A 16,361-nucleotide genomic window follows, 5' to 3' on the forward strand; every position below is an offset into this window, starting at 1 on the left:
TAAAAAAATCAGCTCGTTCGATGAGTTCACCCGTAGTTGTTATTGAAAGTGTAAAATGTACGACGAAATAGTGATAGGGCAAGTGAAGTGAACTGAACAATACAGTTCTGTGCATACGAAAATGTTTCTTCCACGTTCTCTAAACGCAAACGCAAAATACGTAGTTCCAAGAAGTGAAGATTATGTATTTATGGTAAAGTCAACGTTAGCTTGTAATGCTCTAAACAAGAATCACTGTGTGGGTTCCATCGAGTGTCTTTTCCCCAACAATTCTTTTCCTGCTATTTTCCGCATTCATTTTGCTAAAAAATTCAAAACTTCTTTATACCACAATCTAGAAAATGATCAACATTAGCTCTCATGTCATCAACATCTTGCACTTGCTGTACTTACTTTCTCGTCAGTCACATCTCTGTTTCCCAACACCACATACAACGCCTTTTTTGCTGCTTTTACCATGATTTCAAACTCTCAACCAAAGTAAAGTGCCCCTGGAGGGTTAAAAACCCATTTAACATTTTTATGTGCTGCGTATCTCTGAATTTTTACCTTGTCGACTTTGCTGACTAACTCATTTAATTCCCTGACGGCACCAACGAAATTTGTTCCATTGTCACTCATTATCTCTGAAGGCGTTCTCTGCCTGCTCGTAAATCTTTCAAATGCATTGAAGAAACTATCGTTTTTTGTGCAGTAATCATTAAAAGACCATCCACCACATCAGTACATTTTCCCCGCAAAAGCTGTGTAATAAAAAGCGTTGTATAAAGAACATTCTTGGCAATAATTAAACAAACAATAAAATCAAACGCTGTAACTTGAGATAAAAAAGATGAAACATCAGCTGAAACAGAATAATTAAAATTACCCCCTGTATTGTTTATCATATCCAGCAAAATGCTGACTAAAGGAAAAAAAACAATTCAAAAAATGTCTTCATGTTTTTCACACGTTTCACCTATCTAGTCTTGAAAAGAGTTTCAATTTCCTTTTTTGTTTCCAAGGCCAGAACAGTAGTTATGGTGCAGGTATGGTCCCGGAAGTAAACGGAGCTCTTACCCGTGTCAATTAGTTTCCAGTCCTAGGAAGTAAACAGGGCGCGCGCGTGTAAACCGGAAACGATATAAAATGAACGAAGGTTGCTATTGGATGACATGATTAATTGAAACACGATAAAACGTAATTAAAATTGTCAATTGTTTTCTATTCTTAAAGCAATATTAGGTCCGTTTTCTTGTTTCCTTTGCAAATATAAAAAAGGAGAACACGTTACAATTTTATTGAGTTAAAGTTGTTTGGTAATTTTTGTCTTACTAAAACGAAAATGGCTTTAAAATTAGACATTGAGCAAGCAAAGAAAGTGAAGGAATCGTCCTTCGAATTTGAAGATGAGAGCCATGTTTTAGATGAACGCCAAAGCAATATACAGAATAAATTGTTGAAGTGCTATGCTACTGAAATTGGTTTTAAAATATATGATCTTGTGGCAAAAGACTGTGACGGTTGTCGCGTTGACCATCTCTCACAAAAACGCCATGAATGCTTGATGATGCCTAATGATGAATGGGTAGCGATTTACTTTAAAGATGCAGTATCAAAAATTGATGAGGAAGAAGTCATGAAATCCTTCTTTGATAGTTTACAAGACATGACTCCGATAGTAATTGGGCTAGAACTTATCAAGTACACTTGTAATGATTGGAGAAAAATATTTTTGACAGAAAAAAAGAACAAATTAGAACATGAGACGTTGATATTCTTAAATACATTTTATTGAAATAAAACATTTTTATTTTATTGGAAAAAACTAGCAACGATCACTCTGAAATAAAAAGAAATCAATCTTACTGACTGTTCTACTGTATCAATTTTCAAAAGATAAAGAATTATAAAAATACATACTCAAAAAAATCTTCGAGAAATCTGTCGACTTCTTCGTCAAAACATCTAGAGTATAACGCAATGGACTTACATAAAAAAAAAACACGACTACAACATTCAGCAAGCATATTAATTATTTGACTTACAAGCATATGGGACATTGAAATGGCAAGCATTCCACAAGCCTCTCTTCTACCTAAGATAAATGTACTTTATGCCCGCAGCTCGGTGGACAGATCACCCATAGTTTGCAGTGTTCACATTGGCCTAAAACAATGAACAAAGTCACAACTTAAATTTTCTAAAGTCATATCTAACATTGAAATTTTATTCCAATTCAACTTACTCAAAATGGGTCTGATTGGTTGAGATGTAGCCATTCCTCTATCTGTTGTTTCTCTTTGCTCTCTTTGCCTTGGCCGTTGACTGATGATTTTTGCCTAAGACTTTGGCGTGAGTCCTTGTACATGCACATTATTGACATAGGCTCTTTTGTTAGCAGTAATTTTCCAATGGATCGATTATTTCCTTGGCAAGCGTGCGTTTCAGATTGAATGAAGGCATTAAAGTATTAAAACAGTAAATTAACTCGTATGTATGCAGGCCTAATGTATTTCAAACACCTCCAATTAAGATTGTAAAATAACGTGCAAAGTCATTGTTAGTTTTGGTTTGGAAAAAATATTATGTATCATAACTGTCTTAAAAATCATAGCTACGAGTCTTAACAATTATTATCTCTGCAATTTTTAACTTGTCATTATACTTTGTCATTATAATTATAATCGGCTAGCACAGCTAGAGTCCACAGCTACGTGTGGACAAAACCTTAAACATAGCCAGAACCTGCGCATTGCAAAGTTAAATAATTCTTATTTTCGTATCGTTAATATGGAGAAAGTATTTTGATGGAAATATGATTAAAAGAAGCCTTAATCAAACAATTAAAAAAATGTAGACAAAACTTAATCCTTGAGGTAATTATAACCGGCTAGCACAGCTAGAGTCCACATATTTATGAAACTGTAGGATTACTATTTTGGTATTTTCATGGGAAAAAATTTTGACGGAAATATGATTAAAAGAAGCCTTAGTCAAACAATTAAAAAAAATGTAGACAAAACTTAATCCTTGAGGTAATTATAATCGTTATGTATGGACGCGAGGACAAAACAGAGAAAAATACCTCGTTTTTTTGAAAAATAGCCGGCTACGTGTGGACAAAATCTTAAACATAGCCAGAACCTGCGCATTGCAAAGTTAAATAATTCTTATTTTCGTATCGTTAATATGGAGAAAGGATTTTGATGGAAATATGATTAAAAGAAGCCTTAATCAAACAATTAAAAAAAAATGTAGATAAAACTTAATCCTTGAGGTAATTATAACCGGCTAGCACAGCAATATTTCAGCGCCTTAGAACACAGCCAAGTATAATATCTTGGGACGGTTCTGGACAAGTCAAACTTGAGGGAGTCACCATTCCGCAATCAAACATAACAGATCTAATTAGCGATGCTGTGAGAGGAAGGAAAAATTTCAATCCTAAAGGGTCTAAAGAATTCTTTCGTGTTTTATCAAAAATAAACATTCCACGAGGTTTGGTTAGGAACGATATGAGATGGAAGGAGGCTCAAATGGAAACTTCACCACATGAAGAAAACGAAACAGTTTATCCTATTTCATCAAAAAGGAAATTCATAACGCCCAAAGCTTCCACTACACACAAGAAAACTCAATTACGTTGGTTAAGCTATTAATATGTCTTGTAAAGGATTTTTTCTTTAAATAAAAATTGCAGTTGATATCATTTTCCTTTTTGTTGTCAATGAAAATATGTAAATACAAAATGCAAGCAATTAAGTCACACAAAGAACTTTTTATTCATTATTAAACACTTCAATATTTTACAAATAAGTTTGTACTTGACTGATTTCCGTCGTTAGGGATTACACTAGTTTCTATTTGAAAATGTTTGTTTACAAAATTCGATACCTTCCTATCGTTTTCAACAGTATTACCATCAAACATGCTTACAATTCTACTCATACTATGACCTCGCACTCTTTGGCTTAGGTAAAATATACAATGTTGTCCACATACATCGGTCCAAATACTTTGTAATTTGCGTGCATTAAAATCCCAATCATAATGTTTCAAATAGTCTCTAAAGAATTTATGATAAGTCTCAGGCGACTGGCCATAGCTGTCGAAGAATTCGGCTTTTCGTTCAGACGGAAAGTAAAATGCAACCCAATGACTTCCAGGTTTTCCGCTGATATCGGTGTTTGCTATAAACCCATTCGGATAACTTTTGATTACTTTAGGTAAACGATTGGCTGGAAAAACACCAAGAAATTTCTTGCTTGTAACAGGATCCGATCTCAAAGCAGACGATATTTGTGAGGTGTTCATTTAACCAATGTAGTCATAGACAACATTCCTCTCAGAATCGATAAAGATCACGTTTTCAAACTCTCCATAGCACACAAGACTAACAGCATTAGTTGGTGCTGTTGAGAATTGTATGTCAATGGCAAGATTTCCTTTTTGCACTGTATTAAAATGTTCTCCCGTACCACACATATCAGGCGTCAAATCAAAACAGTACAAAGCAAAACCCTTTAGAAACTCGTCACGATCAATTCCATTTCCGGCGTTCAAAAACATTTTCCCAGTGCCAGCAAATTGTGATAGAAATGCTTCTATGTATCTAGGATTGTTACCAAACGACAGCTTGAAAGGCTTAGATGGTAGAGATTCGCCGTTTACAGAAATGCCTAAGGATGAAACGTTGAAATGCTGGAAATTGAATGGGTTTAATTTATAAGCACCATTGAATGCAGCACTTGCAACAAGCCCGACGACAAGTGATTTCGGTACCAAACCGTTGAAAAGATTATCTTTTTGCAACGATGGGTTTCCTGATGGAATGATGAAACTTTTGCAGTCCACACGCCTTACAGGGTAAACGGCTGGGCTTTTTTTCAGTGCAACTTCGTGAGACATAGCTCTACTAGGATTCACTTTAACTTTGCGAACTTTTAGATAAACATCCACCAGTTTCACTTTAAATGCTGCATCGTCCTCGGATGCCATTAGGGCAAACTCGTCACTGGTACGGTTCAATACCACTTTCAAATCAACATAGCTAAGCAGCAGGCGTTCACCGAAGAAAACATCACAAAATATAGGGCCTCCCATTTCGACAATTGCACTTCTCGCACTAAACTTACTTCGTGTTTTCAAGCCATTGTTTGGACTGGCGTTTGCTGGGTCGGCAACCTCCATTTTTGAAGCTTCGTCCTTGTAAAACAACGCAGCTGTCAGCTGGGATTGTTTAGCTGATGGACCATAATTCAAAAGTGTATCGATATATGCACGATAAGGATAAGTTCCTGTCGCTTGGGTTACTAGCTTCCCTTTCAAAAACACATCAACTTGCTTAAACAAACTATGCAAGAAATTGTTCACCGGTCCTACTTTAGCGCCATCGTCGAGATTTCCACCGTCAGCTTTCGTTACTTTTGCTCTGACCATCAACATTGTGTTAGACAAGTCAACATAATCTTCTGTACCTGGCGCTAAAAAGGTAATCGGACCGTTTTCAGATACACTAGAGACAGGTGGATGGTCTATCCATCGCCCCTTTTCCAAACTGGTTTGCGTTGGGGGTACGAAAAATATATCAAGTTCACTTTTTGTACATTCTGCTGATTTTGGATGAACGAACTCCATATTTAACCGAAAATATCTTCTGCTTCTTTAGCTGCTTTATGTCTCTTGGCTGAATGGTAAATGACATGAGAAAACGATGCTTTTTTTTTGCCTGTTTCTTCTGAGGTTTTCCTCTTCCTGTTTGAGCAAACTGTTGTATACGGTTTACAGCTTTTTTCTCTGTCTCTTTTGCTGCTTGATTAACACGAGATTTTGCAGACTTTTTAAAACTTTTCCCCGAGATAACATCACCTAAAACGTTTGCACCTGTATCGAGGGCAATTTTACCTAGAGCTTTTGCGCCGGTTTTTGCCAAAGGTATTGCAGCTCTAGCCAATCTACGAAATAAACCACCAAGACCATAACCCATCTGCCCATAACCTTTTTGCCAGGATGCTCCTCTAAAGACAGGTTGTGATCCGTATCCTTTTTGCTGATCGAGATAATATTGAACATAACGGTTTGTTCTACTCATATTTTTTTCTTATGTAAAATAAGATAAGGATTGTTTTCTGAAATGAAGTGTCACTATCGACTTCCCTCGTTCAAATGCGATGGGATTTCCTAACTCGTCCCTTAAGAGAATTTCGATGTCCTCAAAAGATTTTGTTTGCACGGGTAAGTATTGGATATTAGTGAATGTTCTTGAAACAATGTCTCCATATTTTCCTTGAATAGCAACTGCCTTTAGTAATTTTACATTGACGTCTCCAACAACTTGCGGTTGTACAATGTTGCAATATACATACATCATGACGGATCCGTGCAAATCACAAGCATAAGGACTTTCGGTTGTTTTTAAAATCTCTACGTCTTTTCCGCCAAAACCGAGTAAGACCGACATTCGTTGATTAAATGATATTTTGTAACCCTGTCTTACATGCACTTTAATTTTTTCTGTTCGCGGGTCAAAGCTCAATTTGATATTGTCTTTTACTTCTTTGTCAAGAGTCTCGTTAACTGATTTTACTAGGTCGAAGGCTTTTTCATACAAGCCATAGTCGACAAATACCGGAGTAGGTAGACCTGTTTTGTGAGTTACATATATATGTGTATCCAAACCTTTTTTCAACATGTACCATGTATGAGGATATGTAATTGAATACAATCCTACTTCCCAATTACCATTTAAATGCACAACGTGAGGTAGTTTTACGCGATAACCTGAAATCTTATTCTCAGGAAATACAGAGAGAGATGCATTACTAGGTAATGTCAGATAGAAGTGTGTCCCGCTCATCTTTAAGGTATAATGTTAAATGAAAAAATCATGAAACGGTTACGTTTTATATATGTATTTCCGATGCTGGTACCCATGAATTAAATTTGTTAGGGTAGCCAGACCACTTTACAAATCATTGTACATTGCCCCCTCTACCACGTTTCTTAAGTATTTTTTCAATCTCATAAACATCGTCTTTCTTGATGACTTTTTGAAGTTCTTTTTCATAAAATGTTCCTTGAAGCTCGTCCCCTTCATGATCTTTCAGTCTGTATACAGGAGGATTGCGCGGTATTTTTTGACTTACAGTGAAAATTTCTTTTGAAAAATTCGGTAAATACCCCTTCTTAAACCTTCGTTTTATTTTACTTATTCGTACTTGGTTACCCATATCAAACTTATATTTTACATGCATAGGTTTATTTAATTTGCTATCCCCGTATAGATTTTGCTGAATTCTATCTTCATTTTCACTTGTAACGATGAACGGTTTTTCCTTAATGCTACGATCCATGCTATGATTATAAGAATACAGTAGATCAGGAAGCATGTCAATCTGTCACATGGTTTTGTTTGCTGTGAAGTAGCGCCACATTTTAGTTTTCAGTGTACGTATCAAACGTTTAACGATGGATACCTTTGTCTCGTTAAATGTATTAAACAAGGTAACGTTTTCTTCTGCCAAAGGTTTCTTTAAGTCGCGATTAAAAAACTCCGAGCCTTGATCCGTTTGAATGTGTGTCGGTTTAGCTACTGTTGACAAAATCCTTTTAAAAGCTTCTACCAACGACGATCCTGTTTTCTTTTTTAATGGAACAGCCCATGCATATTTGGAAAAAAAATCGATACAGATAGGAAGATAGCGATAACCATCATTATACTATTGCAAAGATTGCATGTCTGCAAGATTCAATTGCCACTGGTCGTCAATACCACTCACTACGACTCGATTTATTTCAAACTTTCTTCGAATAGGTTTAGGCAAAGAGTATGCGTCTTGTTGCAAGAGCCATTTTTTAATTCTTTCACGACTAATGTCATATATTCCTTCTGCCTTTACATCGCGGTACAAACGTTCAACACCCCCGTAGCTTCCTGTACGTTTTGGATTAAAGTATACACCGGCTAAGTACTGGTCAACGTTACTCATGACAATGTTCTCGTGATAATAATTTTGCAATTAGATGTCAATTTCTTTTAACTACTCATTATCGACGGGTTCAATGTTTTCAGTTACAGGCAGTGTTTCTTCTATCGCATTATCTGTTGGAAGTTTAACTGCGGCGGGTCCATAATTTTAACAGTTTTACTTGTGTATCCTGCTTGCAAATGACCCTCAAGATTGAGATCGTTGCGTCCGAAACTTATACCCAAGCGAAACATTTTATGACGATTATGATTTTACCCTTTTTGCATTTCTATTTTCACGTTTGCTGCTACCGATTCCCATTTTCACAATGACATGGTCATAAAACAACTGAAGTCAAAATGCAATAACATTGAAATTTATATTTTTTTTTCTTTTGTCAAAGCAATTACATAGTTGATTTGTATTTCAGTTTACAACTACAATCAGCATAGTCAAATAGATGTTGAAAAAAAGGAGGACGTTTTGTCTCCGTGTAAATTAACATTAGTTCTACCCAAGTAGCACTAAACAGTTTGTCAAAATATGTCTTGTGAGAGTTCGAAGGTCCACAGTTCTTTAGAAACTTAAAGGCTTCACATATTCCATTCCAGACATGTTCGCGATTAATTGTTTCGACTGCTCGAGATGCAAAATTGAACCAACGATCTTCCTCAGTCATCATTTCTAAAACGTTTTGATACTCTACCCAAGGATCTGCTTTACTTTCATCCTTTTCAGCTCTTCGTAGCTCTTGAATCTTTTTACTTATAAATTCGACGAAAATCAAATTGATAAGATCGCTGTGACTAACTTCTTCAAACTCAACAGTATCTGCATATATCAGATTAAACATGTGTGCCATATTTTTTGTCTTTTTTCAAAACGTCCAAAAGCTATGCAATAATGAACCACGCAAATAACATTTTTTAAGACGATAGTTCGACTATATAGTGAATCGTGTAATGAAATACACAATGAGGGCTTTAAGACATTTTATTGGATGCTTTAATAAATTAGATAATATTTCTTGTCAATTGAACATTCAACATTCCCCCGCTAAGTTCGTTTCCGGTTTACACGTGCGTGCCCTGTTTACTTCCTAGGACTGGAAACTAATTGACACGGGTAAGAGCTCCGTTTACTTCCGGGACCATACCTGCACCATAACTACTCAGAACCGTCAATCTTTGCTGCAAAAGAAACATTGCGCGAGTGGGAAATGTTAATGAAATTAACATTCTCATTGACTTGTTTTAGCATTTTGTTTACTTTCACAATATTCAATGTGTCACAAACCACTAAGCTTAAACAATGACTGTAGCAATGTGTATAAACTGCTTTAGAAATAAGTCGCAAATATGTGCAACCAAACCATTAATATACCCAGCAACTGAACCTGCACAATCATAACCTTATCCCTAAAATTTTGCATTGATAAGGTTAAATTATGCAAAGCAGAATAAGGTTAAAATAAACTTGGCAAGATTTTCCCCACTCAATACCAACCTACATTGCAAAAACCCGATAAATTCTTCTCTAATATTCATTACGCTATCACTAAAACGAAAAACAAGAGACAGTTGTTCTTTGCGAGAAGAATTAGCTGTTTCATCCGCTATAATAGTAAAATACTTACTTTCTTTAATTTCTTTTAGAAGCTTTTCAGTAATTAACTCGATTGTAATCTAGATGATTTTATTTTGGTTTGTTTTTAGTTTGAAGCTCCTATTTTTGCCACACTTCTGGAAGTGTGACTTAAGAGTATCATTGCCAGCTCTAATTCTAAAATTCAAAGATTCAAAAAGATTGCAAAATTTTGCCACTTGTAGAATAGCAATTAACCCTCTGGGTGATAATTAAAGTCATAGCAATGATCACGCAAACCAATACCAAGCCTCCCATAATAAAGAACATACTCAACAATAGATGTCAGGATTTTTTTATTCTTTTATATTTATTTTTTCAGGGAAGAATCCAATATAATTTCAATTGGTTTGGTTGTACCTGCTAATTGAGAACGCAAATTCAACAGGAGTCTTCCAAAAATGTAAACGTTTGTCTCCCCTTTTTCTTTGATATCATGACGTCTAAATACAGCAATAGCGCCATTCCAATAGCAAAAAGATTGAGAAATATGAGCATTTAGATGGAAAGTGTCCACCAAATAAAACCCAAGCCGAACAATATGCGCCATCTTCTGAAGGTGAATATTGTCGAAAAATATATAGACGCCCACGAAAAATATATAGACGCCGTGAGTTTTTCTATATCTATGAACTGTCGCTTTTAGTACCAAATTTCTAACTAATTCATTACATAGAGGTTTAAATTGTGTCTCTAGTGGGAGCTATACCTGACAAATTGGTAGAAATTTTTAAAGAATATATCTGTTTATGAATAGCAATATTGTAAAATAAAATTTACGTTCCTAGACATGCTAATGAGCCATATATTTGGCATGATGATGAGCCTAAATATTTGGCAAAACATTCAAGTATTGTTCACTTCATATTTTTTTGAAAAAACGTAAGCAAAATGTGTTGTTTTCACGCAAAAACGATGCCCACAAAATACATCTTGTATTGCTCTAAAACGCTGAAAATTGCATTTCCAAGGCTCTGAAATTCAAAATTTCTCAGGGGAGAATGCTTCAGACCCCCCAGGTGTGGAGTGCCTCCGACGTTTTATGAATGATGTTTGAAAAATCCTTGATCCGTTCTTGAACCCATGTCCTCTGGCTCTTTGTCAAAATATATTTGGGTGCTTTCCGAGTGTTAACGTTAGCTGACGAATCTTTCCCAATCCTAGGTAACAATCCTAGCTACATAGAAGCATTTCTATTGCAATTTGCTGGCACCGGAAAAATTTTTTTGAACGCCGGAAATGGAATTGATCGTGACGAGTTTCTAAAGGGTTTTGCTTTGTACTGTTTTGATTTGACGGCAGATATGTGTAGTATGGGAGAACATTTTAATACAGTGCAAAAATGAAATCTTGCCATTGACATACATTTTTCAAAAGCACCAACTTATGCTGTTAGCCTGTCTGCTATGGAGAGTTTAAAAATGTGATTTTTGTCGATTAATTATTCTTACTTTCTTATCACATTTACTTCGTGATAAAAATCCAGCTTTATTTATTTTTGAAAACTAATTTCTAATCCAATGAATATCTCGTTGGTAACCAGATCAGTTGAATTTTAATTGAACTGGAATAACCGACTGATAAGCGGGGATGCTTACCTGGTTCCACGGATAAAGGAGTCCATGAACGTTCAAAACGCTTATTCTATTGGTCAATGGTCAGATCAATGAACAGTCTGCAATGGTCTCGACTGATAAGAGGGGTGGCCGGACGTATCAGGGAGTCCAATTGCTATCTTACAATTGGCTCATTTGAATTTTTGTTTTATTGTGATTGGTTTGACGGATTTCGACTGATAGCCAACTGAACTAACATAGTTAAGCTCACTGTTTCAATTGAATGTTTGATCGTCTCATAATAATTTTTATAAGCATCATAGAAACTAAACTACAATCAGATGGAATTTATGGAAATCTTTTACAAATTCATATATTGACATGAATGCTGCTGTCCAAACTGTGAATTTTTTCAAGAGGCTTAAAAAATTAATGGATAAATTGTAAATGCTTGGCAAAAACGATCAAAGACGACATTTCAGTCATTGATGTTCAAAAGAAAGCCAACATTGTTTTGAGTTTTATCAGCAGAAATTTACATCCAAAATCGTACGTAAAGGAGAAGTGAAATGTGTGCATGAATGTAATATATCAAAGTCAATTTATGAGAGTGTGTGATTCGATTTATGTCAATATGGCGTATGGTAAGCAGATTGATGCTTCTAGAATTGTTGTTGCCGAATTACTTTTAGCTATGATTTCTTTAGTGCATGGGGAATCGTGGCCGTTATATGGCAGCGAACTCTTACATTTCTGCAAATATATTTCAATGGACAAAAAATCTGTAGCCATAAGGCGCCATACTATTATTTACTTTATCATAAACAAATGTTTGGGGCTTTTCAGTTTATGATCATTGTTCATTTAATCATCGGACAGTTATACTACGTATTGTTGAAGATTTGAGAAAACTAACATTGATTACATGAGAAGCTGTTTACTATAACCTGTGATTTTCAGTCTTCTGATTCCTGAAGATTTTTATTTTGAGAATTTGACTGGAATGGTATTAAACCTGAGTATTTCACATACATGAAATGTTGTCCTATGTCACATATTGTCCCCTTTTCTAACTGAACACCTCATGTAGAGATGTAAACGTGTGTTAATCTACGGCTCATACCAGAGTGTTTGCCATAAATTCCAAAGGGCGCTTGATGTAGGAAAAGCATTTTCTATACAGTAAAAAGTCTTTCTATGTATGCAGATAAACCTTGAAATTTGGCAAAACAGCAAAGTATTTTTCATGATCACTAGGTAATTTTTCTGATGATCATTATACTTTCTAAATGAAATTATTTCAGATGTACATTTCAACAAGCTTTGATCACATGAAAAGATATTTATCATAACCAGTAAGCATGACACATGAACCAATTTTAACATTCATGTAATTATATAATTAGACATGTTGGTTACATTCTTTTTGTATTTGCAAATACAATGCTACTAGTGATTGGTATATGGAACACCTTGCATATACTTACAGAAAATAATAGTCTAGTGAAATGCCTAATAAACATTTATGGCATTAAGATGTCCTTAGCTGCAAATTTTCACTCTGATAATTTTGGCTTAATCTTTGGCAGAAAAAATTTTGAGTTTTTTCTCAAAAAGTGAATTTGCTGGCACTTATGTGGAGATGGGTAAAGGGTTACAATAAACTTGCATGGCTTGAAGTCTGAGCTTTTCTATATCTATGAAATGTCACTTTTAGTACCAAATTTCAAACTCAACTCATTACATAGAGGTTTAAAGGGGGGTCTCTAGGTGGGTCTACGCCTGAAAACTTGGTAGAAATTTTTGAAGACTGTATCTGTTTTTGAATAGCATTATTGTAAAATAAATTTTACGTTCCTAGACATGCTAATGACCATGTATATTACATGATAATGAGCCTAAATATTTGGCAAAACATTCAAGTTTTGTTCGCTTCATTTTTTTTTTTTTTTGAAAAAAACGTAAGCAAAATGTGTTGTTTTTACGCAAAAATGACGCCGACAAAATACATTTTGTATTGCTCTAAAACGCTGAAAATGACATTTTCAAGGCTCTGAAATTCAAAATTTCTTAGGGAAGAATACCTTAGACCCCCCCAGGTGTGGAGCGCCTTCGACGTTTTATGACGGATGTTTGAAAAATCCTAGGTCCACCCCTGTCTATAACTACATTGGTTAAATGAGCACCTCACAAATATCATCTGCTTTGAGATCGGATCCTGTTACAAGCAATAAATTCTTGGTTGTTTTCCAGTCAATCGTTTGCCTAAAGTAATCAAGAGCTATCCGAATGGGTTCATAGCAAACACCGATATAAGCGGAAAACCTGGAAGTGATTAAGTTGCACTTTACTTTACGTCTGAACGAAAAGCCGAATTCTTCGACAGCTATGGCCAGTCGCCTGAGATTTATCACTAATTATTTAGAGACTATTTGAAACATTATGATTGGGATTTTATTGCACTCAAATTACAAAATATTTGGACTGGTGTATGTGGACAATATTGTATATTTTACCTAAGCCAAAGAGTGCAAGGCCATAGTATGAGTAAAAATGTAAGCATGTTTGATGGTAATACTGTTGAAAACGATAAGAAGGTATCGAATTTTGTAAACAAACATTTTCAAATAGAAACTAGTGTAATTCCCAACGACGGAAATCAGTTAACTACAAACCTATTTGTAAAAGATTGAAGTGCTTAATAATCAATAAAAAGTTCTTTGTGTGGCTTAATTGCTTGCATTGTGTATTTACATATTTTAATGACAACAATGAGGAAAATGATATCAGCTGCGATATTTATTTATTTAAACAAACAAATCAATTAGATCCTTTAAATAACATATTAATAGTTTATCCAACGTAAATGAGTTTTCTTTGGTGTAGGAGAAGTTTTAGGTGTTGTCAATTTTGTTGTTGAAGAGCTGGATAAACTGTTTTGTCTTTTTCTTCATTTCCTTCTTCATTTCTTTCTTCGCGCGATGAATTCTCCGTTTGAATTTCTCTCCACCTTAAAACGTTTCTTACTAAATCATAAGGAATGTTCATCTTTGATAAAACATAAAAGAATTCTTTAGAACCTTTAGGATTAAAATTTTTTCTCCCTCTCAAAGCATCGTTAATTAAATCTGATATGTTCGATTCAGGGATAGTGACACCGTCAAGTTTGACATGCCCCGACTTATACCACCAAATAACATCTGGACGTGTTTTAAGACGCTGCAATAATTCTGACGCACGTTCACGCAAAGTTTTTGGAATACTTTCCACAATGATAAAATCCGCCAATGTCTTTCTTTTGCCGCTTATTACTGTTTCTTCTTCTCTACCGTCAACACTGTCACTATCTTTTTGTTGCTTTAAATTGAGGAACTGCTCTAAGTAAGCATTAAAAAGTTTTTGCTTTCGATTGTTGCTCATATCGTCTTGCTTAAGAATGTGCGAGAGCTGCGAATCTTTGCTTATCATATTCATCATGATTTAAGAAGCTTCAAGTTTATGCTTCTGTTTATGTCTGTTGTAAACGTCTTCAGGTACAAGAATCATACGCTTGGCATGCTTCATTTTGTCAACAAACTACCTAGCACTGTCAAAACCGGAGGTAGTAACGCAATCAGCAGATTTCCTCCTTTTTGATTTAAAATCTTTTTCTTCTTTGCCCTTGAAATTTTCTTGTTGGCTAATGGTCTGAGATGTTTCTTAAACCTCGACAGTTGACGTTTTTGATTCACAGATATAGGTACAGTTCCTTTAAACACGTTCGCTGTACATTCACAAATACACAAAATAATGTCAGAAGGTCCATGCTCGATGATAACTTTTCGAATTCTTGGTTTAAATTTTGCGAGTACTTGCAAATACGGAAGATTTTTCCTTATTCGCTTAGACATAGTGCTTAAATGATTGTTGATGGCGATGATTATTACTTATGTACATAGACAATATGCTTTTCACCAGGCAGAATATTTGTTCTGACACGCATATTGTTAGCTTTGAGCTGATGCATATCCAGCATTAGATAACCGAAAGGGCGGCTTGTAGCATCTTGAAATGATTCCAAAGAGTAATTCATTTTTTTCTGATACATTTGTCGTGCCAGTGTGGAGAAACCTAAAATGTCTTTAAGGTTTTTGAAAATGATCATGTAATGGGGATTTAGACTTATAGCTCGCGATTGTCTACCAGGCGGAAATGAATTTTGCTTTAAAACATGACAGAGATTCCGCGATGATATTACACGCGGGTAAATAAATCTGACATTCGTTGATCATTAGAGCAATCTGACATAAGATCGTGTACAATGACTAAAGAGTTTTGACATCCTTTCAAAATATCGCTCAAGTTCTCAGAGAATCCTTCGACGAAGCAAATGTTTGGAATTTTCTATTCCATTTCACTAAATTCACGTTGCCGTTCGCCATAACAGTAAATAATTTTATTCGGAACGGGATAAAAAAGTTCATTTAAGTTATAAAGCATCTATCTAACCAAATAGCTTTTGCCCGACTGACTTTGAACACATACATAAAAGTTGGCAGGTGTTCTAAAACATACGTCCATTGTCTTGCAAATGAAAGCAAACATGTTCTGCTTTCATTTTATAACCACTCGCGAGTAAACATTTTGACATATTCAAAGAAAGAAGGCGGTATTTTTAAAATAGTGACAAAGTGCATACATTAAGAATACATTGGACAATGAGCAATTTTATTAAATATTTTTCTAATTATCTACATCAATCAAACAGCAAAATCTCTTTGATTACATAAGAACACATCTTACTCTAGGAAATGTTTATGACAGAAAGTTTTAAAAAGCACTTGAGGTTTTTATTTTAAATCCTCACAACCATAGGCATGCCTTTTAATCGTTCATTCATTTTGTAACTACATTCATAGTTCACAAGAGTTGTTTGTAACTTTTCCAATTGCCATAATGAATTCCTTGCTGTCTGCATGTTTTTTTTATGGTGGCATGTGCAACCCATGGTGAAAAATGTGGTTATTTGAAGAGATATCATATGTTAGATTGTTCTAACATGAATCTGAAGCATGTTCCTGTCGGAACGGTAAAAGATACATAAAAAGGATTTTTTCGTTGAGACGAAACGACATTAAAGCTGTGAATGTACTTGATGTTATTCGTGCGTACCCAAGACTTATGTACATTGATTTACGTGAAAACCCTCTGTCCTGTCCTGTCAATTTCTCAA

This window comes from Xenia sp. Carnegie-2017, unplaced genomic scaffold, assembly GCF_021976095.1.
Source record: "Xenia sp. Carnegie-2017 unplaced genomic scaffold, XeniaSp_v1 HiC_scaffold_6, whole genome shotgun sequence".
Classification (NCBI taxonomy): domain Eukaryota; kingdom Metazoa; phylum Cnidaria; class Anthozoa; order Malacalcyonacea; family Xeniidae; genus Xenia; species Xenia sp. Carnegie-2017.